The sequence below is a fragment of the Amblyomma maculatum genome, chromosome 11, assembly GCF_055883805.1.
Source record: "Amblyomma maculatum isolate TAMU_Amacu chromosome 11, ASM5588380v1, whole genome shotgun sequence".
NCBI classification, from domain to species: Eukaryota; Metazoa; Arthropoda; class Arachnida; order Ixodida; family Ixodidae; genus Amblyomma; species Amblyomma maculatum.
In genome coordinates this window covers 48,089,717-48,095,108 of record NC_139354.1, presented here as the reverse complement: position 1 = coordinate 48,095,108, position 5,392 = coordinate 48,089,717, and the positions used below count along the sequence as shown (strand labels likewise).

The 5,392-nt window shown below is 40.2% G+C and overlaps 1 long non-coding RNA gene across 1 annotated transcript; it reads left to right on the top strand.

The window, feature by feature from the left end:
• Positions 1-4,332: 4,332 nt before the first annotated feature.
• On the top strand, positions 4,333-5,144 carry LOC146173765 (uncharacterized). The gene is made up of 2 exons (XR_014701758.1): positions 4,333-4,439; positions 4,941-5,144. It is a non-coding gene; the product is annotated as an uncharacterized LOC146173765 (long non-coding RNA).
• The last annotated feature ends 248 nt before the right edge of the window (positions 5,145-5,392 follow it).

Sequence of the window (5,392 nt, the reverse complement as noted above, 5' to 3'; positions counted from 1 at the left end):
TTCATCTATTCCGGCAATGATGTTTTCATATCTGTGTTTAGCACAAATCAGCTATAATAAAAATTTCAATATTTTGGAGAAATTTCTTTTAAGGCAACGAGATATACGTTGATGCTCTCTATGTAGAAGGAATGTGCAGAAAAGTAGAGTGAGTTTAGTGATTAGGCAATTGAACAAAACGAATTGAAGTAAACGATATACAATCTTTCTACTTTCGAGCGTAGGGTCAATAGGATATTCCACTTTTACTGCCGCTAAGATTGAATTTCGCACAGGTTTTATGTTTTATATTTCGGCTATGCACTTCTCAATATAAAAAGGCAGGAATGCATTTGAAAAGTGAATTAGTGTGCTTCCAACGTAGCATATTTAAAAAGGGTAATGCTGTGCGGAAATTTTTCACGGTTAGGAAGTTATATGCATCATCAAATATATATGCATGGTATGCAATTAGAGAATAAAAGTTCCAGTGATGCTATTTTCAAATATAGGGATGAGGTAGAACTAGCTAAACAAGCTTGCATATTAGTTTTATGGACGTTTCATATTAGAGCCATGATGCCTATAACGAAATTTCAAGAGGTGTGATTACATCTAGTGTAATTTCTTATATTTGACATGCTGTATTACGCCTCTGCCTACTAAAACAAAAAATATCATTGATTGCAGGGCATAATACACATGCAAGTCACAACTATAATGTGATCCTATCTGTGCAACCCGTGTGCGCAGGTCGAACAGTCATCCCTAAATATTTTTTTAAAACAAACCTTTTTGAGACACAAATAATTACAGCACAAAGAATAGCTGAAGAAACAATAAAGGAAATAATATTATTCCTAAATTATTTCTACCAATTTATAAAAGGTCAGGCCAAAAGTGCTACATTTTGAAAATTATCCGTCAAATGATTGATTTCTTTTGCTTGACGGGGATAAAGTTTCTAAAAAATTAATTATTTCAGTTGAATAAACGATTTTATTGCGCACATGCATATAGGGACATATTACTTATATAACATGACAAACGTCATCTGGCGCGAAAATGCCGGTTAGAAAGCAAACACAAAATATTTCATCCGCTTTTCTCGATATGGTGTTCAATTTCTTCATAACTGATTCCGCTTCTCAGAAATGCAGGAAACACGGCAAAGAACAGTGCTCAGAGGCCCTTCTACCTTCACAGTGCGTGTCTTGAAGACTTTTATAATCTCTTTATAGGCTTGTCCCTTCTGTTCGAAACACGGCAAAGAATAGTGCTCAGAGGCCCTTCTACCTTCACAGTGCGTGTCTTGAAGACCTTTATAATCTCTTTATAGGCTTGTCCCTTCTGTTCGATCAGAATACGGTACAAACGGGGCACATTCAGCATTCAGTCGCTCCAAAAACATTAAGTGACAAGATGAGAAACATATTATATTACATCGTGTTCGGTAGGACCTAAGCTATAACTACCAACATTTCACCGCCCACAAAAGGGCATGAGAAATAAATAACAAAAATAATGTTCAAGAAAGAAATTCCAACATAGCAACTCAGGCAATAAAATTACCCATTGTTCAGGAATGCATCAATGACGTTCAAGAATGTAAGGTTCGTGTTTTCGTTTTCTTCGTTCGCAGAACGGAAGCCCCTAGACCTAAGATGGACGACAAAAAGCGAAGATGGCGCATATAACACAAATATCACTGCATGTTCAAAGAATATTTCTGCAGTTGGTATTACCAAGAAGAACTCGTATTACTGATATTTATAAATCAGTACATCTAGAAATAAAATGTAACTTCGATGCTCTTGTTTGTGATTTTCGTACATGTAGAACATGTTTAGCTGCCTTAAGGAGTGCAGGTGTCAAAATGATTGAATACTAAAAACTGTTTTGCAGAATCTGGCCATTTTGTTCTGTTCTGAACTGAATCAGTCTGTTTTCCAAGAGTTCTAGCATACTCTACTCCTCCTCCGCAATGGTTAAGTTTTACGTGGTTTTCCAAATGTGTTTCTTTCTTATCACGCCTTACTTTCGTTCTCCATTAAAGCTTTTTTTAAGTGATGTCATGCCTGTGAGGTATCGTTTTCTGTGATTTATTACTACTTTTCTTTGTAAATTTGTCGTCCTTCATGAAATGTGTTTATGATTATTCCCGCGCTGCTGTTTTCCATATCTCTTTGGGGTGTTCCCTTTCAAAAAACACTTGTGAGAATCAAACTTGGTTTTAGTTGTGACCCTTCATACGCCACGCATTGCAGATTTGCTTGCTGCTGGAACATTTTCTTTTTTTAATTGCGTTAGCAATACTGCGCCAGGATTCGAGCCTTCTCGTATCTTTGGCGGACGCCACGCTTGACCTTGAACCGCCGTGGAGGAGGAGGAGCATTTGCGGCGATGATACTTAAAATATAGATGAATAGACCTTGTCTGCCACCGGGGAATCGAATCTCCATGCCTTGGATTCCAAGCTCTGCACTCTACCACTGCGCGAAGCCCCTGATTTGTTTTTCTTTATTGCTTGGGAAAACGTCTGTAAACAAGCCAAACCTCCACACTTAAACATGTCCATGTCTGAAGTTACCGGGCTTCTTAAAACGAGCCCGCCATCTCCCTAGCCCGACAACGCAGCATCATCAATACATCACATTTCTGGGAGGCACGCACATGCATCTAGATACGGCAACCAGTTTGGAGGTTCTTCGCGTGCAGCATATATACTCCTCACCAAAGCACACTACTCCCGAAACACGGATTTGGACGATCTTGAAGGCTCGGCATGCCTCTCCACCATACGGCTTTTCCAAATGCTGAACAATGCAATCATCACAAATAGATAAGGCTTGACAGAGCTTTTGTCAACAGACAAAAATCTAATACTATATAGTGTAATTTCAAGGTCTTTTTTAAGTGTTCTTTGTAGTATGTTCCAAAAGAACATAGCATCACGGCACAGAATACAGCAATGAATAATTTCAGGGACGTTACAAAGACGACGATTCACCGTCCAGGGCACAACCATCTCCTCATCATGAAGAAATGTCCTGACAGGCAACGTCCCTCTTTGTAGTTTGAAAAAGAATGTTTCTGCGGCTGCCTGAATACACATTTGCCTTACATGCTTGAGAACAGTGGTGTCCAAAAACCTCAGATAAGGCTGCTGATAAAATGGTGTAGGGAACAAAAACTCAGTAAGAACATGGGTCATCTGCTGTCTCGAGGGGCTATACGGGTAATGTACAGAGAAACGCACATTGAGATAATTAAAAGTTTCAGCAACCTCTTTAAGGAATCCCCATAAAGTCCCCTCACGAGCGTGTCCAGTCGATGCGAACAAGTAAGGCAAATGAGGACTGAGATGCCTAATGGGCACAGCTACAAGAAACGGGTGGTTTGCCAATTTAAAAAAAAAACGGGAAACAAGTTGATGCACAAACAAGTGAACAAGACCCACTTCACCAAAATCTAAGTGAAGGAAGAAGTTGTCACGCCGCATGCACTTCCATTGAAAGTGCCAGCAAATGTTGCAAATATTCTGTGTATTACGTGTACCTTCCCCCTCGCAGAGTGCCGGTCTTGAAGGACATACGCAAGTTTGCAAACAAAAATATCCCTAGTAGCACAATATGTTTCTGTAACATTGCAGCAACATTGTCAATGTTGTACAATGTTGCGATAACATTGGACTACATTTATCCAACATAATGCGAAAACTTTCAACATTCGATAACGTTGCTGCAATGTTAACAAGTAACGTGCTGGCAATGTTGCTCTAAAGGGGTCTTTACACATTGCAGCAATATTGCCAAATGATGTATAAATGTTGAACCACATACGATGACATTGCTATAACATTATTTACTTTATTGGCTAACTGTCGTTCTTTCAGACTATTTCTGCAGCCCAAACAGAAAAGTCGGTATTAGGTCACTCCATTAACCTTGTCACTTCCCCGCATGACAATGTTTATTTATTTTTTAGTTTGAGTGCAACCTTGCATATCACGTGCATGCGATGAACAGTACAAGTGTACTGAACTTTGTTACACTGAGATAGAAATATATACATATATTTTTTATGCAATATATTTAGACTGCTGAGATTGCATTATCTTTCAATTAAACATGCGGACTAAAATTATAACTGCTGAAGAAATTTAGTTCTGTTTTCGCTAATGCCCCGCAGCCTAATGGTCATGAAGATCGTCGCGAATCCAAATCAAGTCGAAATCGCGGCCGCGCCGAGAGCCATTCCTGCCAAGCCGCGTGTAAGCGGCGATCGCGGCAAATTCTTCACGTGCATTGAGCATTTTCCTTCCTCCGTGGCTCACGTGTGTTTCCCTTATTCTAGCATAGTTTTCTTGTGGCCGCCGTGTTCTTGCTGCTGTGTTGCATTGCGGCTTCTTAAGAATTCAGCTGAAATGACGGAGGCCTGCACAGAGGATAACATCAGTGGTGAGTGATTTCTAACCTACGTTGTTGAGCTGTGACACGTGTTGCCTGGCACAAAGCCAGTGGCGCATATATGCATGTGTTACCCATGCCCTTCGTGATAGTTTGGTAAAGTGCTACCTTCATTGTATCATGAAGAGAGTGAAGTGTTCGCTAAGCGAAGTGTCGATCCGGCAACGACGCCGAAGAATAGCAGAGGCTGTTAACGACGGCTAGAAAACTGTTCGGGTCAGTCCTGATAATGGTCGTGACAGCAGATCATGAAGAGAGTGAAGTGTTCGCTAAGCGAAGTGTCGATCCGGCAACGACGAAGAATAGCAGAGGCTGTTAACGACGAACTAGAAAACTGTTCGGCAGATGTCAGTCCTGATAATGGTCGTGACAGCAGTTAATGGTCGTGACAGCTGTCCATGTCTGTATTCATAGAGCAGCATAAAAATTTTGTAATTAGAGATGTTCCCACCAAGATGCTTAGCTTAGCAATTCGATTTTTTTTTTTTTCAGGGATGCAGCTTCACTTGTGACATCATGATTTGGAAGAGACCCTCATCGTGACCAGCTGGAGGCTACCAGGGCACAAGCATTTTTAGACATGCTAAATTGTTCAGTCAAATGCTGACAATACTTGTTTGTAGTTTTCCAGTGCAATGGCGCATGTCCAAAGAAGGAAGGATTAAACTAGTCGTAATGACTCTACTGTTCATAATACGTCTGCTTGTTTCTGAATACCGAACTAGGTTGTACTCCTACTTTGTATATTTGTGTCAAGTTTCTGCACAAAATAGTGCTACACTCTGCTATAGTGTTTGCGTAAATAGTTTACTGAAGTGTTTTATATTTGTAAATGCAAGTTGGAGGGGTGGTGGGTGCATTTTCATGCTATGCTATTGTGCCCAGTAACTGTTCAAAACATTATCTCTGGTTCTTGTTCCTGAGTAGCCTGTGTGTTGTTTTGT